Source organism: Epinephelus moara, chromosome 4, assembly GCF_006386435.1.
Source record: "Epinephelus moara isolate mb chromosome 4, YSFRI_EMoa_1.0, whole genome shotgun sequence".
Classification (NCBI taxonomy): Eukaryota; Metazoa; Chordata; class Actinopteri; order Perciformes; family Serranidae; genus Epinephelus; species Epinephelus moara.
In genome coordinates this window covers 34,600,899-34,621,277 of record NC_065509.1, presented here as the reverse complement: position 1 = coordinate 34,621,277, position 20,379 = coordinate 34,600,899, and positions in this window count along the sequence as shown.

Here is a 20,379-nt window from a genome sequence, read left to right as displayed (position 1 = left end):
CAAAGTTTCCATTAATTGCAGAAATTTTGAAACAAAGCTTCGATGCCCCAAAACTGGTATTTAGGACAGCCCTAACACCCAGTTCATGAAAGCTTTATTTGCTGATTCACCCAGTTTTTGCCTTAATTCATGGGAAAAATCCTTTGGTGCTCACATATCGATATGTTTTAATGTTCCCAGAAGAAAATCAGTGGTTCATCCAACAAAGTGTCAGAGAGTTGCTTTATTTGATAATTTACTTTGTTGATAAATAATCAATGCCACCGTGATAAATAAACATGATTCTTGCACATAAACACCAACCTATCAATCCATCCGTCTCAATATTTTCATCAGTTGGTTCAGCTAATCTGAAGGTATGACAAACTCCAACACTATTACATGCCAATTTTCCAAAAACTGAATTCAGGACTTCAAACATACAATGTTTGCTCTGCCTGAATCCGTTTTATACCGAAGATCCGTCCGTATTTTGACAGACTCCAAAAACACTTCTGCTTGCTTATCAAGGTTTCCAGACAAAACACAGAGAATCATCTCAGATGTCATTTTCACAGCTCTTTACATATGCACACAAAATACTAATCCACACAAAGTGTCCAACATTACTCAAAGGTACCTTCAAAAAATGCAGTTATCAGAGGCCCAGCGTGGAGTACAGTCAGAGAACACCCTGCCTTCTGTTCCTTATCTCTGCACTCTTCGGTGTGGGTGAGTGTTTGTTGGAGGGAGATGGGGAGGGAGATGAGTGGAGCTGCAGAGGTTGTGTATGGGCACTGGAGCCTCTCGTGACTGGACATTGTCAAGTGGGGTCACCCGCAGGGCCGACCTGCGGGCTCACCAGGAATGCAGTCGTCTTATCAGTTGTAAAGGAGCTCGAGACGCTCTGAAAGAAAAGCAAATGTCTCTGTAGGAAGACACAGATGGGTCCTGCGGGATATTTTTCTTCTTCGCTCCGGTTGGCAGATTTAAAGCTGCGGTGCAGATACCCAGTGACTCTGGCTGTCATGGAGGCTGTGATTTAAGACATGTTTCCCCCTTTATTTTTTTATCCCTTTACCTCCCTTTCTACTAATATTTTGATAGATTTATATAACAGACAGATAACGGTGATTGTTCATTTACCAAGACAGTAGCCACAGAAGCTTAAGCTCTCATTCTGCTGTTCCTCTGACGACATAAAACTGAGCTTAATTCACATTTGTAATTGAGTTTGAAAGACAAAAATCTAATATGTTTGTTCCTTAACTGATCATAATTGAAAATAAAAGCATATTTAATTGCTGTGTTTACATACAGTGTAAACACGCTCATAAGAAAACATGACTAACAGCTGTGGAAAACATTAGCAGCTTAGATTTAGTTGTTCTCTCATGTTATTTCATGATTTAACAGAATTGTCAATCAAGCCCAAGACTTTAAGTGTGTGCCGCAATCAAATAATTTTTGTAAACCTGACGAATTAAGTGAATATAAGAAGTTTTAAGCACATTTTAATCTTTAAAAGTGTACTCTAAATTTGCAATTTGTAAGAAATAAACACAGTTGGGATTAAAGGATGTAGTTTATTGTACTTTTATGTGTTTATGCAGTTTTGATATAAAGATGCATTAAAATACAATCAGTTGCATTCCTAGTCTTCCATTTTTTTATTTACTTAAACCTTTACCTTCACAACTAATCTCAATAACTGAACCTCAAAAACAGAAATTAGATCAATAATATTTATTCATTTATTTATTTTATTTTATTTTTAATTTGATAGGGGCGATGCAATTTAACATAGTTCCAATACAGAGTATGGGACTGATGTATTACACATAGAGTTTAAGGCTATTGCCAATTTTCAGCTCTTGTCCCTAGTTGGGCTTTTACATGTAGACCTAAAATGTTATTAAAAATATACAGTTTAAAACATCATACAACCACAATACACTGTAAACATGGAAGGCACAAAAAAAATCATAAACCACAATCCACCATTCACTACAATACACAGCTCATATACCACAATACAAACATCACAACATATCCACAATACATCTACTACAGAAGACTACTAGAGTACCACTATACACATAGGCTACTACAGTGCATATACTAAAGTACACATACCACAATACATTTACACTCATACCACTTACAAAGGTTGAAATAGAGCCAGTTAATCCCCAGAGACCCCAATGTTAAAATCCCCAACTTTATAGCAGAAATAAACATTTTGTTTTGGTCTCTTTAGCTAATTTCCCTCTTCATGACAACTGTACGGGGGTGAATTTTTATGTTACTTGCCTGTTTACATTTTATGAAGGCTTACAGTTACACACAATTAAGGGCGTGCCACTTGAAGTGACATGTGAGTGCTGTCCATTGACATTCTGCTACCACGGCAACAACATTGGTTAGGTTACATAACAATGGCGTAACCCTAGATTCACAGAGTAAATGTCTAGCTTAGCTGTAAGCTAGCTGTTGCAATTTCAGTGTGTTTTCAATTCATGAAATGTAACTGTAACATTTTGGTTGCCTAACAAAGTCTTATTCAGTGTTTGGTTGTACTAAAAGACCCCTAACAGAGTCGGATGTTCAGTTTTTCCGGTAAGAGCATTTCTGTTGTCATGGTTTTACGCCTGTTTTTTTTGTTTTGTTTTGTTGATGGGCCGCCTTTGAGTGCTTTGGGACGAGGGAGGAGCCCACGGCAGCATCCGCTGCTCGTTGAGAAGAATAGAAACGATATGTGCTCTCATGACAGAGTCTCCAGAAGTCTCCAGTAACATCAGAAAAAGACACTAGATTTGTCGCTAGTCGCTTTTTTGATAAAGAGTCGCTAGAGGGGTCTGAAAAGTCACTAAATATAGCGACAAAGTCACTAAGTTGGCAACACTGTCCGCCACTCGTTCCTCCACAGTGTCAGCCTCTTTCCCAAATATTGTCACGTCTGGCTCCAGAGAACAAAATGGCGCTGGCCATGATGCTGAATTTCGAGGCTTCAAAATGGGAGTCTGACAAGCTGGTGGGTGATGTCACGGTAGCTACATACATTATTTTTTACAGCCTGTGGTTTTTGCATATTACAGAAAAACTAACTAACTCTCTGGTTAAATCTGGTAATTATCAGAATGCATATATATCCCTCATGCCATAAACATAATTTTAGGCCTTTTCTTTCACCAATGTGCCTTAAATGCAAGACAGAAATTTGCATTTACACTCATTGTCTTTGGTGATGCTGTAAGCTGCAAAGGAACTATCAGCTATCAATGTGCTATCTGATATAGAAAAAATATTGGGTTTGGAACTGAAGCAGGACCCAGTGTCCCTCATCCTGGGCCTCCCAAGCAGATACAGAACATCAGAAATCAAGAGATTGTATTCTTGCTTGTGCTGCAAGGAAAAACATCTTATTGCAGTGGATTAATGTCAAAGTACCAACTGTTGAAGGCTGGCAGAGAGGGCTGTTTGATGTAGTGCCATTAAAATACCTTACATACATATTACACTCGAAAATAGACCAGATCTATAAAGTTTGGGAACTCTGCCTGAACTACATAGAGCCCGGTGTCTCTGCCATCGTGTTACAGGGATGTTCTTGACTGTACTTGCTGCACATTATCACAGTGACCTCTGGTATTGCTCATATTAATCTGAGCTGGGTTTATTTGCTTCTGTTGTTTAGTCTTTGCACCTTTTCTCTCTCTCTTGTGGTTTTGTTAATGTATCCACCTTTTACTTGTTGTAAAAGTTTGAAAAACTATATAAATATATTGTCAAAACAATCTGATAAACACAAAAATACATTAATGTTGTTTTAATTATAACCTCTTCGTCATGATTATATCATGCAGTGCAGACACCAGATAGCAGCTGGGACAGTGAGTCATCCACAAAGCATAGCTTGGAAAGAGGTCGACACAGTTGATTCTGAGCTCGGGGCTACAAAGAGTGTTTTTTTCTATTTTTATGAAAAAAATAAGCAGGATTTTCTATCAGATGCGAAGCTGCCATACTCAGACTGCCTCTTTCTCCTGGGCCATTTCTCATCCCATAATCCCTTGCTCTGTCTCCTCCTTGGCAAGCCTAGCCAATCAAAGACCTTAAAGGGGTGAGTGATAGGAGGTGGGATCAACCAATTACCGTGGCGATGACTGAAACCCTTCCTACAAACAGCCGAGTCACTAAGTCGCTGACTTGTTGCTCAGCGGGAAGCAAGCGCTGGTGGATTAGCGCTGCAGCAAACAGGCACAAGGGCCAACACGGCCGGGGGCTGTGACCCCACGAGAGGGGGGAGCAGTGCCGCCATGTGAACCTCATAAAAAAGAGACTATTGGGAGGTGAAGGAAGTCGTTGTCCCCCCCCCCCCCAACTCATACTGAGCTGACCAGCAGCTTTGCGTTGTAAGGACTGGCGCTGTGACGCCGAAGGGTGGTCATGACCTCGTCTCCATGGCGCTGAGAAGTTGACAAACCAAAAGTAAATCCTGCAGCTCACAGAGAGCAGACTTATATATAGACTCAATCTGGTCTCTTCCTTAAAGTCATCATCACTGGAATAAAGCGGGGCATGTGTGGTCATATAGTGAAGTCTACTACAAACAAATTTGTTTTTCTATGGCACCAGTACCTGCTGCGCCCACACCAGACCGCCCTGACGTGGGGCTGTCACAGGAACAGGGCCGGGGCGGCTTTGATTGTGTAGCAACAAAAAGAGGTCGTCCCTTCCGCATGCCAACTAGCATGTTTTAATTGGACTGGAATAATTGGATTAGTCACACTGTGACAGAGCGGAGAAAGTATGAATGGTGTACTAATGAAATGTAAAAGAGAAATAATTAAAGAACTTGAGCTTGAAGTGGGCCTCAGTGTGGGTTAGGTATCAAATGGAATCCAAGTGTTATGTAACTGTTGCTGTTACTGTTGTCAGACCGAGCCTTAGGTACAAGAAGGTGGATGCTGAGGGTGGTTCACCAGCCCCTATTGACAATGGGTCAGCAACACAGTCTTTAAATTACCATTTCTACCATAACTAATGGGCTATCTGAAGAGTTGTGTTAAATTTTGAGCTGCAGTTGTTGAGTTGCATGTCAGAAAATATCTGAAATAAAAAGAGGTGTAAAGTGTGCACATTTCATTAATTCTTCCAATCTGATGTGACACATTAGGTCAAAGTGCAAGGGTTAGGGTGCTAATTAATAGCACAGACAGAACAGGCTGGGTGCTGTCAGTCCTAGAGTTGTCTTGCTTTGGTCTGAATCAGGGACAGATTTTATTACAAAGTTGCATAATCACCTAGAGCTGGTTCGTGTTCTCACGGCAGCATTTACAAGCGGACCAGATCAAATGCCTTGTGCGAGAAAGCTGCTCTTGACAGGTCAGAATTTCCAAAACGTTACACTCACTTCCTACAAAGGTACACTCGGAAGATAAATGTGACACTTTCTAATGTCACAACGGAGGGACAACTACGCAGGATGATTTTAGTGCTGCTCATCGTGGACTATATTGCTGTCATTGTTCATTTTAGTCAAACCATACAGTTTGAAAACGAGGCGCGGCTCCAACTAGAAAACAATGTTTTGATGCATTGGATGTGCTGAATGTGCATATTAAGGCAGTACAGGAGGAGGTGCACATTAATAATTCTCCAGGACTGTAACATGCTCATGTTTAACCCAAACAATGTGTCATGTGACTGCAGTTGGTTCAGATCCAGGTCTGAACACGTTCTCACCACAAACGAACTGCACCAGAGTTTGTTTGTTACCAGACTGAGACCACCTCTTCAAGAAGGTCTTGGTCTGGTTGTTTTGGTGCACACCTGAGTGTGATTGCTGTGTTCACACCTGCCCAAACAAACTGCACTTAGGGGGCAAACGCACTTGAGTTTGATTGAACTGAACCAAACAGGGCAGGTTTGAAAGCACCCTCAGATGCTCTAGGTACCCCACCAGTGTCAGCTTTAGACACTCAGGGACAGTGGGTCAGTTTATACTCATGGCATGCATTGTGTCTTTTCAAAATAAACTTCCCGAACAAAAGCTATTTTGCTAAAACCGTACTACTATTTCAAACACTGCCTGGGCAAGGGCACGTGTTTGAGCCCTGCTTGTGTATTTAAATAATGAGGATTTAGTGAGACTGCATGTGTTAGGGAAGTACTGAGCATACGACTGGATAAATGAGACTCGGATTATACTGCCTGAGTTGTGTGAGAGTTTGTAAACGGATGTTTTGATATAGTTCTGCTGTTGTAAAACAGGTCCCTTTTTACTCAAATTAATCAAGAATTTTCCCTGTCTTTGGTTTCTTTGTTTACGGTGTAGACATGCAGGAACAAATTCAAGGTAGTATGGTGAGTAACTGATATACAAACGGTTATTTTGTGGGTGAAGTATTTCTTAAAGTGTAGATCATTCTCCATCATTTAAAATTTTCAGAGTAAGAATAATTCTTTCCATAAAAAACAATCATTTTGGAATGATTTTCACAGAAATGATTGAATACGAGTCAGACAGCCACAGTCAGATCCATCACCTCAACATTTGGTTTGAGAGAGTCTGAAGACCTGTTCTGATGATGAGTAGACTTGATGAAAAGTTTCTCCTCAGCTCCTCTGCCAGGAAACAACACACATTCATACCACTGTCAGTGCGTATAAATGATCATGACTTTCATCTGTTTTCTGCCATCGCCACAAACACACAGGCCAATACTTCCTGAGGAGAGAGAAACTGGTGTTTTTATCCTCACTCAGATTAATATTTTACTTTGTCGTTCAAGTGTTTTATGTGAGTTGAAGTCTACAGCAGATGCTAAGTCATAATCATAAGGTTTAAATTATACTGTCGATATAAACACACATCATTTTTATGCGACTGCATTATGTATACACTGCACATAACGTGTCATGTCATTCTCAGCACGCAGACAACAAATTACACCAGACAACATACCTATCAGCATCACTCCAAACAAATTGCCACCTAGCTGACCTCCGGAGACAGAACATGTAAACACATGGAGAGATGTGTATATTACACATGCAGACACACATTTTCCTTCAGTCTAATGACCATTACAGAGATAAATTAGAGTCCTTATATCCATGCACCATATGTGTGCTTTATATATTAACGGTTAACATGCAAAGAAATTGACAGTTTAAGCCTTCAAAACCTGCATCAGTGCTTCCACACATTTTTACCATTACTTTTTCAGGCTAGTACTTGCTAACTTTAGTTGCTCAGACATTCCCTCCGCTAACCAGCTGGATATGCTAGTAGACCAGACCAACACATATGAGTGTTTACATGCCCCTTTTTAGGGGATGGAAAACCAAATACTTGTTTTGATTATAATTCTACAAGTTTGTGCATTTGGTTCTTGTTAAACAAACATTCCTTTTTTCAACATGTCTAATAATTGTTTCGCAGTGTACACAATCCCTGAATAAATTAAGGTGAATCGCTATGATGTCCCTTCAGGATTCATCAATGACCTGACACACTGGCCAGATACTGTCGGAACATACTCTCATAGATGGTCTATTTCACGTGATACTAGTGATGTTTCAGTGGTCACACAGTGTAGCACTAGATTTTAGATAAGTAATACCAGAAATATATTCATCACAACGTTAGACATGTTTTGAGATTTTTGGGAACGTGTTTTAAACAATAGCCAAAATTGTCTATTCAAAACTTTTCCAAAACATTCTGTGAATTCTAGGGCTCCTCCAGACTGAGAATTTTCATAGTCGACCAATAGTTGGCACCTCTCCAGCTACCAGTCCACGCTCCATATTTTGGAGGCGTAATATATCCATATTACTTGAACAGGCGACCCTCCAGTTCCCAACCCAGGTCCCAATGGACTGAGCTACTGCCGCCGTTTGAGTTGAAGGTGTGAGAAAGAATAGTATCAGTAACATTGTTAACACTGTGCTACATTACAGAGAAATACAAAACCGTACTAATGAACCTTCATTAATATAGGCCTATATTTTATCTACAAGTGCACGACATGTTATTAACTAGCCTGTGGAATAACCGCAGGTACCAGCCCTGGAAATTAACCTGACTCCTGTCTGACTGCTGAGCGTGGCCTCTTCCTGTGTCTATCCTTTCAAATTAAAGTCCCACATGGTCCAGTCATATAGGTTTTGATTTAGTTTGACAAGGCACAGCTCACATTTTTTTTCTGCCACTAAGCAACCAATGAATTCTTGCCAGCTAATGACCCTTCTGGTCGACTGACGTTTGGTCGACTGTTAGGGGGCAGCCCTAATTAATTCCAAACCACTTCCAGGCCTTTTTCTAATTTCACATCTTTACCATGAATTTCATGAACACACTTATGCTTCTTAGGGGAATGTGAGGAGAGATTTCTTTTATGAATACATTTTACCTCTCGCAAATACTTTTTAATGCCTATTCTTGTGTTGTAATCATTGGAAAAACATTATCAGATTGTAATATGACAATGTCCCCAGAAGGATGAAACAACAGCCAACATTTGCAGTCATTGTGCTTTTGTCTAACTGAAAGCTAACAGGGTGTGTTGTAACATCACAGTAACACATTGTATTATGTGTCAATGGTCAGCAGGGAAAGTGTTCCCATACTTTTCTCTGCCCCATACTGATGTGTTTAAGCTATAAAAAAAAGATTGAAAGCAGCCCATTGGTTATAATCCATATTCATGAGTGATTTTTGCATATTCACACGACTTTCCCACATGTTTAACTGCAGGTTAATGGTCTGGGAAAAGTGTAGAAAGTGTGCTCTCTTTCAAAATGATTGATAGCACAAAAGTTGAAGGTCTTGGCTGGCACTTTAACAAACTGGATCCTCTTGTACTTTAGAAAAACTGAATCCTAAACTGCTGATTTTTCAAAAAGCTGTTATTTTCTGATCTCCCTAAAAAGCCTCAGTGAAAATGTGTTATGCAGGGCAATGATGATGTGCATGAAGTCCGGATTTAAATGTGTATTATTTGGTCCAAAAGTGGCCCATAATTTGGAGGTGTGTTGGCACTGTGGGACCATCGCGTCCTGCTGAGCCAGAAACCTGAGCGATGAGCTGCAGGAGCGCCAAGGCTCTTCTCCTCACAGAGGCGCAGAGGCAAGCAGGGCCTCATCTGTGACTGAGTGGGTGCTAGAACGCCAAGCAGAGAAGTGCCGGGTCACGGTAAAGGTTAACAAAATCAAGGCAGGGAATTTACGAGCGTCCGTGCTTCACAAGCGATGTCGCCAGCAGCGAGGGGAGGGGGGGAGTGTAAAAGACAAGGGTGGATGAGAGGATTATAGAGTGTGTGCGACCATGTGTGCGGACGGATGTGTGTTTGTGTGGATTTGGTGGTGGGATCCTCGCCTACTTTGCAAGCAACACATTGTGACAGAATGATGAGGGTCCTTTACTGTGTGTGTGTTCACTTCACACACTGTTGGGCCAGTTGCGCTCTGTAAACCGAGTAAAAGCAGCTGGACCTGAGACAGCGAGTGCATTATTAGTCTGCAGGCGCCATCATCTGTCAATCATTTCATTTTTGTCTTTTACAGCACATCCATGCATACATAAACTAAATTTTTTCCTCATTGTAAACATGTCATGTCTGGGATAATTACAGTTACAGCCTGACCTTGAAAACAACAGAATCTACTGCACGGTGTTAAGGAGCTACTTCATACTTAACAGCAGCAACAGAGACCGCAAACGGTCCTATAAATTGTACAGGCAGCGATGGTTCCAACTCTGAACTGATGAATAACTTCCTACATTCTGGTGTAAACATTTCCTTTTCAGAAAAGAAGCAAAACTCAAGTTGCTGCAGTCATGGAAAAAACTTGTGAATCAAGCTTATGTGTTAATGTTATTAAACTGACAGTTCAAGTATATTTAGTGGAGATCCAGTCAAAGCCTGTGACAAACGTTCAAAAATGTTTCACATAAAAAAAGCATTTTCAAATTCCTGAAAAACACGAAAAATGAGTGCAATTACTGTGTACTATCTGCATACAAGATATACGTACTAGATTTTTTTTAATAAGCCTGACTTAAAATAAGTCTGGTGCTCTTGAGCTATTTCTTCATAGAGTTATTCGTTAGTGGTTTGTTAGTGTTAAAATTTCAGGGTGGCCCAAAGATTTAAGGAGGTGCTCATGAATCAAAAAATACCCAAATTGATGTGCAACCAGGGACCTTTGTTGGATGATTTTTCCATAGACTGTATAAAATAATGGACGTAGCCATCATGATGTCACCCATTGGTTTGTGGACTTTGATCGGCATTTTGGCAAACGCCATGTTGGACTTCCGGACCAAAAATGACCTTATTTGGACAAAAAGGTAAACCAGGTCTATTTCCAAAGTTGTTGAAATACAACGCTAGGGCAGTGACTTCTGGCGTCAGACACCAATGAAGAAGGCTGTCCCTTCACGTCAGCATGATACACAGCCGGTTGCTGTTCAAGTTTAACAACATCAGGCAGTGTCGGGGGGAATTTAGGGCAGCAGAAGTCCGAGTAGGGTGGGTCCAACAACCACCAACTTTCACCCAGGAGGCCGGTTTTAGCTTCCCGTAACATTCTAAAGATAAATCCTGTTTTTTTTCCTAAACACAACCATGTGCGAGTGTTGGCAAAACATAACCAAGTGCTTTTAGTTGTTGAAGGAAAAAACTTCAAATTGCAGTGTTGTACCAATGTAGTGCTTTTATTTTGAAAAATGACTATATGTAACCCACGCAGGGTACCTTTCACATCGTATCTGAATGTGAAAGGTACCTTGGGAGTCCATGACCAAACCTCGATATGCGAGGAGGTCGGAGTGAGAATGTGTTGAAAAGGGGGAGATAACCCCAACACCATCTGCTAGCTTGGTTAGCATGGTGCATTTACAGCTATGGCTAACTCTTATTAATGCTAATGCTAATTTCCACTAGCAAAAAACGAGCTTAAAACCATGAAAACAAAATGTACCAAACATCCGACTCTATAGAAGGTTTTTTAGTACAACCAAACACTGAATATGACTTTTTTCGGGAAACCAGAGTGTTAGAGTTAACTTTCATGAGCTGAAGACACACTGAAATAGTGACAGTTAGCTTACAGCTAAGCTACGCTTGCACTCTGGGATAGGATTACACTGTGGTTATGTAACCTTAACAACATTGTTGCCGTGGTAGCAAATTGTCAACGGATGGCGCTCAACTGTCACTCAAAGCGTCCATGCTCTTAATTATGCATAATTTTAAGCCTTAATAACTTTTATATTGGTGAGTTATATAAAAATTCACCACCCACACAGAACCATTTTTGTACCAGGCTGGAAACATTTTTAATTCTGCTGTAAAGTTGGTCATTTATATAAATATCTATGGGTATTGACTTATTGTTGTCAAACACATTCTTGAGGGTTCCTTGTTGAATATTCAAAAGAGTTTATGTTTCTGGAAGAAGACAACTAATACCAAAAATATCAGTAACATTACCAAGGAGATAGATTTATGTCGCCATAAGAGATGCTACCAGAAAATTGCTTCTCAAAACAAAGCAAGAAGAGCAATGCACATCGCATTTTTAAGTATATGAACATGTTCTGTCTGATTAGCCCATTGCTCTCCATTGTGTGTGAGCTTGAGAACCATTGTGACCTGGTCAGGTACAGTAGCTATTTACTGTGTAACAGACTCTAAGTGTCTTTAATAGGCTCTTTGTGAAAGTTGCCTTCCCTGCAGATGAACATGTCAACCTTCATCTTAACTTTGAGTCACCCAAACTTTGATTGTTCTACATGAGTTGAACCTCTTTGGTTACATTAAATCCTCTCACATCACAATTACACTTGATGGATCTCTTCATATCAAACACTTTCAGACACGGTCATTACTCGACTAAAAACACAATCCAAATTTGAAGATACTGACATGCAATAATGTGAGAAACACTTCCACACATCACCAACACACACACACTCACACTGTACAGATAAGATGCCTTGCTTTTGTTTCGTGGCTGTCTATAAGTGGAGTAGGGGCCCCAGATTTTTGGAGACAACCTAGCGATAGGACACTTCATCACGGTGGTTTGTGGAACGTTCTCAGCTCTCTTCCCCACTGATAGCTCCAGTTTGTCTGGAAGAGGTTATGCTTTGTGATAGTCTGGCAGAATCATGGATTTGTCTCCTCGGACCAGTTGGAACCCGTACAGTGTATCAGGTTCTAGCAGCATGTGGTTTCAATTTGATCTCTCACAAAACTGCTGTCATTTCTCTTGATCAATGTCAAACGGTACTAATGCTATTATTCTATGCATTATCAAAGTAACAACAGATGATATAAGTGGTTGACTTCCAACCAAGTGCTGTGCTGCGGGTTGGATGTGGATGGTTAATGCCGCATCACATTCTGGCTCCCTGACTGGTTCCTTGCTGGCATCCTTTTGTCCTCACCACATGTGAAGACATTCATCATTTTCGCATATAATAACAGAGAGCATTGAATTTCCCCTTTCTTATTTTTACAAAGCTACCCCTGAGCTTAGTGCACAGTAGGCATCAGTCTGCCCGTCCATCTCGCCGACTGCGGCGCTGATGGCTGGTCTAATTCAAGCAATATTTTGAGTTTCCAAAAAGCTGTGGGGGAGAGTCTGCGGCTGATGGCTCCACCCTGGGCTGAGCACCATCCATCTCTCCCCCTTCCCGCCACCCGCCGCCCCTCTGCCGAGCGCCGCCCCACTTGAGATCCATTCGGGGAGCATATTTGCCAGATGACAGCGCGCTCTGTGTACCATCCATTATGGCTGAGGCAGATACATTGTCATCAGGAGCCTCTCACGCTGGCATAAATCCATGGTCAACAGTAAGTCTAGGTCAAGTGATTTATACACAAGGGCACGTCCGTACATACACTCGCCCCTCTCTTCTACAGACATATACATAAAGGCATGCTCAAACACACATCTGCCATGCAACTGCCCCAGGCAAACTATGGAAACCTGTTACTGTACTCACAAGGGCTGTAATGGGAGTCTTGTTTAAAGTACAGAGGAATCTGGTCAAAGTCTGGCGGAGGTCACTTTTTGAGGAAATGCAGAGCCCGAGGGAGTGAGTGCTAGCAGTTCTCCTCCCTACTCCTCTTTGCAGAGTAGGAGGAGGTGGTACAGTGTGAATCGCACAGACACACTCACGCATTTAACACATGCATGCATGCAGCGTGGAAGCAGGGGACTGTGCACGGACAGGCGGAAGATGAAGTGCTAAGCGCGTTGACTGTACTTGACCGTAATCTCCGGATGAGAATTGAGGAGATGCAGTGTGTGTCCCGGAGGCTCACTTGTAACATGTCTGTAGAGCCCCTGGTAATACTCGCGCATTACAATATTCCAGAGAGGGACATCTCACTTGAGTCAATTGGTTTGTTCTCAAGGCCACAGCAGTGTTAAATGAACACACACCGCCACCGCTTGAAGAATTGATGCAACATCCAGTCAATAAAAGGGTGTGTTCCTGTGTCATAATTCACATGTGAATCTTATCACCTAAAATAACAGCAGAGAATGTGAGCGCTGTAGCCTAACTGCGGATTTAAGGGGTTTCTAAAATAGCTAAATAACGTCATTTCCATCATACCAAACAGACAAGTGGTATGGCAGGAGTATTGGCGCTCTGTCAAAGTCACATCACGGCGGGGAGATGGACTGATCCTTTCTGATATTGTCTACTGTCTGCTCTTTGAAAAATTCAACTGACAGTTGCTTGTCTTAGCCATAGTCGTCACAAACCACCCCCCCCCCCGCTGCCCCTACCCCAACTCTCNCAGACTTCAACAATATTGACTTCTGTTGAAGAGATTAGCTGTCAAGCTTTTATTTTGTTAAGGGATCAAGGTCCTTCATGTTCTTACCTAAATATAACTTCACTCCGTTGCACGTTTGAAATTGCTGGTGCAGGTGGTATTTCATTTATGAGAGCGCTTGAGACCCAGAATGCCTCGGCTTGACCGCCGGGCTTTGGAGGGATTATCTGATGAATTCGTGTTTTACAGCAGCTGTTAGTGAGAAGTCACCAGGGGTCTAAAAGTGGATGCGAAAGCCCTCGACACAATTGTGCCGTGTGGTCACTTTCATTTTTTCACTTGTCTGTAAAGTTGCCATTATGCCATATATTTAAAACTTTGCATCGCCTGCTTGATATAACCAAACACGTTGGAGGTTTTGATTTAAATGGAATGGAAAAATAAATGTGATGCCAGCACTGCGCTGTGTGATAGGGGTCATATCAGACTACAGCCAAAATTAAACGTCCTTAACCCTGTCTCCGAGAGCATCAAGTTAATCTTGTGCATGTCTGCGTTGATAAGGATCTCCTACAAGACAACTATGCAGCACCTCTTAGGTCATTGGAGATTTTGATTTATGAGGCAGGAGGGTCCAGGATTGACAACCTGCTAATGCCCACTAGGATGCTTGTATTGCCATCGCCATTCACAAGAGGCCAGCAGACCAAGACTAAATGAGACCGGGCTGGAAATGTCACCTGCATGCACAACCTTTTACGCCCCAGAGTCCTTCTCAGAACTGTAAACTCTATCTTACACGCCTCTGACCACTACCATTGATGGCTTATGGCAGAATCCCACTCGCGATACCAGCCTTCCCCCACTTCACTGTAAATCAAACTGCTATCTAAAGCAGCAGGACTCAGCCTTACAGCGCTGGACGGCGACATATGGGAAATCCCCAGCGCTGCAATTTACCAGTGGAGATCCAACAAGACCATAAAGGTCACAGGCCACACTTGGCAATCCGCGTTTGGATTTTCGTTACATGGTGTGCAAGCAAAGAGGAAGACGAGCACCAGGCACCCTTCAGCAAGAAAAGCCTTGTTGACAGAGTTTAAATAATTGAAAGCCAATCAGCTCTGTAAATGAATGTTGGGTTTAACAAAGAATAAACTCAAGTATATCAGAAATCCTGCTTCTGGTCATGCCTCTGAAATCGCTTAACCTGTGAATGAAGTGTGTTCAGAGCCCTTAATCCAAGATGAATCAAAGTGATAACTGGTCTATACTACAGGAAAATAAAAGCTTATTGGCTCATTGGTATTAGGTGTGTCTTATATAGAGATTTAAGCATCATATTCAGAGATTCACATTGTAAAATATATTGGCAAATGCGGAGATACTCAAACTGCTCTCTGCTGCATCTCCTGTCTCTTGTGTTGGAGCATCAAGGCATCCCTGGTTTTTGGTTTAATGTGAAGTTTATGCTGATGGATACCACCGTGTCTGACTGACTTCAAGGCATTTTTGTGTCTTGAATCACTGGCTTTGTGCTCTGCTTTGGCTCACCAACAAGCTCATGTATCTCCAGACTACTGGATCTGTCAAATTATCTGTCATCATTGTCAAAGAAGTGTTACTTTTGAATTCCTGTTTTTCACTTCAGATCACAGGCTATGGAGTGGGGCTGCACAATTAATCATATATTAGTCGACGACAATTTTGGCTTCTCACAATTAACTGAACATGATCAGCCGCAAGATTGATATTAAAAATGCGTGCTCTGCTCATAGAAAACTCTGCTGAAAATCAAATCAAGCATTTTCTAAATGAGCAGACATTGCAGCTGTCATGCTTGCTGTGCACACATCCTGCAGCGGAAGCCTGTAAAAAACGTTCCTGAATGTTGCGGCTGCAGTTCAGAGTAGAGGAGTGATAAACAACAGAAAACAGAAATGGGCGAAACAAAAATCGAATGCATTTCAAATTTAGATTGATGAGACTTGTGTCTGCACCTCAAGCTAATGAGTTCAGTCACCTGAAAAAAACACCACCAACTGCAGTATGTTAAATACAGGAAGGCCAGGAAGAATAACGTCACTAAAGGCTTAGACATACTTTCCGCATTGAACATCCATGGACAGCTGTGACACACGTAGTTCTATTCGTAGGACAATAGAAACGCAAACAGCAGTAAACAGGAGGGCTGGATTTTTGGGACAAGAGATTGGAGCTTGTTTTGCGTGCAGTCCACCTGGTCACAAAAAATGGGCTGCATGCAGATGTCTGCAAAAGCCTCACGAACATGGGTGGATGATGACATTTACGTCACACAGACAAAAGCAGACCCTTAGGGAAACGCAGACAGGGACACTATGAATTGGCTCTAATGTTACCTCGGACTTGTCCAGCTTTAACTCAGACTTATCCAGCGATGCTGTCCAGCACATCACATTATCCATCAAGCCGGAACTGAAATAACTAATCAAATTCCACTTGGCTAAAGATGAGTGTCCAGTCAACACTCATTTTTGCTTCTAGGACGCAAATTCAGGTGAAGAATAATAGCAATTTAATTTCTATTTTGCTTCAAGGACATGCACTGTACAAAAGTCTTATTCTGATGCAAAGATTTGTACATTAGCAAGAATGTGGCATGACATGGAAGTGAAAGTCAGTGATCTGTTTATTTAAATGTGAAAGTGCAATAAAAAATATTCTTATCCCTAAAATCAATGAATAATCATGATCTCAATACTGATCAAAATGATTATCATTCAGCCATAATCATGCAGCCTTGCTATGAAGTAGACAGTTTAAAGAGTGCAGCCCGAACTTGTGACCCTTGAGTCCCTGAATTTGTGTTAAATGTGTGATGAGTATTATTTCTTCCAATAATTATCATTTTTATCTTTCAGAATTTGTCTTACTACCTGAACTTGCAGCTTGCAAGAGCAGTTTCAAGACATTGAGCACAACAGTATGACTTCAGTATTTTTGTGCTGAGATGAATAGCATGACCTCATCACAAGACCCATCTGTTGGTTCAAATCTGTGACATTATGAGATATGATTTTATTATTCGTGTCGCTTACAGACCATTACAAGTTGTTCCAGAAGCCTGTCAATGCTGCCACACTTTATCTGTTTTCCTTTGTAGATGCTCGGCCCACAGCAGTGACGTGTCTGCAGCAGCTGCTGTACTGTGCCTGTCTTTCCACATGCAAACTGCTATCTCCGCCACCTTCACCACACACACACACACACACACACACACACACACACCTCCCCCAGGGAAGCGTCCTCTGAGTAATGAGACATAGCCGGGCCGATGTTCAACGTCCCGTCACTTAATGTGACATGAATCTCCCGTGCTATGTGTGATCGATCTATTTATTACCCTGTTTATGTAAAGCCAAGCAAAGTCTCCTGACGCGGGATTTCTTCAGCTTGAAATATCAATGGCCATCACTCACTTTTTATTGCTTTTTTCTTGTCCTTTCTGGTCTTGTGACATTTGTTCTGTGGTGTATTGGGGAGAGGATATAAGATATGGAACCACACTGCAGAAAATCTACTGCTTGCATATCTATTGAATTCACGGTATTTGCCAATAGCCGAGAATAGCAGTTTCATAACTGGAGCAAATGTTCAAATCAGGTCAGCCTGATGTTTTCACACATTTACTTTATATACTTTATAAGCAGCAAGGCAAGAATACACAAGTAGTATGAGCTATTTATTTTGAGGAATCTGTACAGCATCTTGAAACTGTGAGGTCTGTATAAGTTCATATCTGCTGTACCTTTACAGTGTTCCCGAGTGTTGCAGGGGTGGTGTATATTGCTGCATTAAAGCTGTTGTTGGTAACTTTTATTAACAAAGAACTTTTTGTCACTATGTTTACACAGTAGCACATGACACAGATAGTCTGTGAAAATATCATGTCCTTCTGCCTCCTTGTAGCGCTTCTTAAGCCCAATATACACTGTGTGATTTTGGGCTGTCCCAGATGAAAGATGAACATCTTGAAAGAAACATGGCAATATCTTTGGTCGTGGCTCTAAAACGGTGGTCCTACGTCGTACAGTCAGAGAGGTTCAAGGATGGCTGTTGTCACGGTCTTGTGATCAAAGAGATCTAACAGTGTCAGAAATTTGGGATGACCATCTCACTGTGTGACTGCTGTTATGACCTACGTCTACTAACCATACAAACCATGATGCACTGACCCAAACAAACAGATGGATAACAGCTTGCCATGGAGGCAAAACACACTAAAAGAAATGTGTGGGATATCCAGCAAAGAGGAAAACCTTGTCAGGTTGTGGCAGCAGAAGCCTTGCCTGTGTGATGTGTCCTCCAGCACTTACCATGATCACGTAAAGAACGAAGCATGGAAGGAAATAGCATCTAATCTATCACCAGCTGACATGCCCATATTGTCTCCACAAGAGCAAATGTGAGGTTCAGTATTTCAGTATATTGTGCCAAACCTGATGAGGCATACGCTAGAACAAAAGTTGGGCTGTTCATATATTGTAAGCAGATTTTTTGAGTCAACCACACTGAGCATTTAAAAACTTTGCAAAACTGTTGTGTTGTGTGTAATAATGTTTTTTAGTCAAATAAAACCCGACAAGATTTAAATAGCTAAGAAGGATCACGTGGCTCACTTAATTTTGATTCAAGTTACGTTTAAAAAAAAGTCAGTTGCACCTGAATATTTTGCGTTCATAAGTTCTTGTAGTAAGGGTATGGAAACAGGTGACTAGTGCTATAATCTCATTATGGTACATGCAGCAAAGAAGCACATTCTCTGCTCTGTCTTGCAATCATTGGAGCCTCTGCAGCATCTGGTCTTTCCACCCCAGATCATCTTCAGAGGTGTGCTGCACACTTCTGTCCAAACCTCCCTCCAGACCTGCTGTGTGCAACACTCGTGTGAGCGCCAGGGCTTTAGCTATTGTGCAATGCCAGGCCTTCCTAAGAGGGCTTCTCGGGGCAATCCCAGTTACAAGCTCTGGTGTTAACCCACTGGAGGACTCTTATCAGCTGCATGTCATGTTCACATTTTCCCTGCAGTTCCACCATCTCCCTCACCGTCATCTCAACACTCTCCTAAGCTCCACCCTTGAAGGCCACTTTTATCTGAAGCGCCAAAGTGGCAAACATATTTGTCCAGAGCTTTCCCACAGTCTCAGGAGCTTGACTGTGGATGAAGCAACTGCATTGTAACACAGAACAGGAGTCAATGTGTCCACATGGAGCCCCAGGAGTGTGTCCACGGGCCCCTCAGTGTTGATGCCCCAGTTTCTTTAGAGGACCATAGAGATAGATAGGTTTGCATGTTTTAGCACATTAAAGTGTTTTTTACTTTACAATCTTCGATACTATTTCCATTAGATACATTTTCAGATTAGATTCTACCTTCTTTCTATTGCTTTCCATTCACTTTAGAACGACCAGAGATAAAAAGAAAACTTGCAGGGATGTGCATCAAATGCCCATCAAATTAACATCCCTACCGGTTAGGGTTAGGTTAAGAATCATGGCTAGGCATCAGCATGTTACATACTTAACTTAAAGTTATGTATTTAGCATACAGTTACATAGGTTACGTTTGGGGAAGTAAGGTTATGAAGGATAGGCTTTAGGAAAGAATCATAGTTGGGCTTTTTCTAGTTACATAAGGTTAGGTCACGTAGGCTAGGTTTAGGAAAGTAAGACTAAGTAGGTTAGTTTTAGGTAAAGAAACATGGTTGGGCATTGTCATGTTACGTACTTAACATAAAGTTACGTAGATTTGGTTTAGAAAATTAAGTTAAGTAGGTTAAGTTTAGGAAAAGAAACATGGTTGGGCATCATCGCATTACGTATTTAACATAAAGTTACATAGGTTAGCCTTAGGTTTATTAAAAAAACCATGGTTTGGTGTCGTCACGTTACGTACTTACCGTAAAGTTGCATAGGTTAGGTTTAGGTAAAGAAACATGATTGGGCATTCCCTAGTTACATACTTAACTTTAAGTTACGTAGGTTATATTAAGGTAAGGAAACAAGGTTAGGTGTCGTCAAGTTATGTAACGTCAAGTTACGTAATGTCAAGTTATGGCGGTTAGGCTTAAAGTAAGTTAAGTAGGTTAGGTTTACATTAAGAAACATGATTGGGTATCATTACATGAAGTACTTAATGTTAAGTTATGTAGATTAGCTTTAGGAAAGGTAAGTTACTGTTAGGTTCAGGAAAAAAAACATGGTTGGGCATTGTCACATACTTAACGTTAAGTTATGTAGGTTAGGGGGCGTCGGTGGCTTAGTGGTAGAGCAGGCGCCCCATGTACAAGGCTGTAGCCGCAGCGGCCTGGGTTCGACTCCAGCCTGTGGCCCTTTGCTGCATGTCTCTCCCTCTCTCTCTCCCCCTTTCACACTTCACTATCCTATTAATTAAAGGCAAAAAATGCCCATAAAAATATCTTTAAAAAAAAATAAAAAAAATAAAAGTTATGTAGGTTAGGTTTAGGTAAAGAAACATTGTTTGAGGTTGTCATGTATTTAACATAAAGTTACATAGGTTATGTTTGGGAAAGTAAAGTTACGAAGG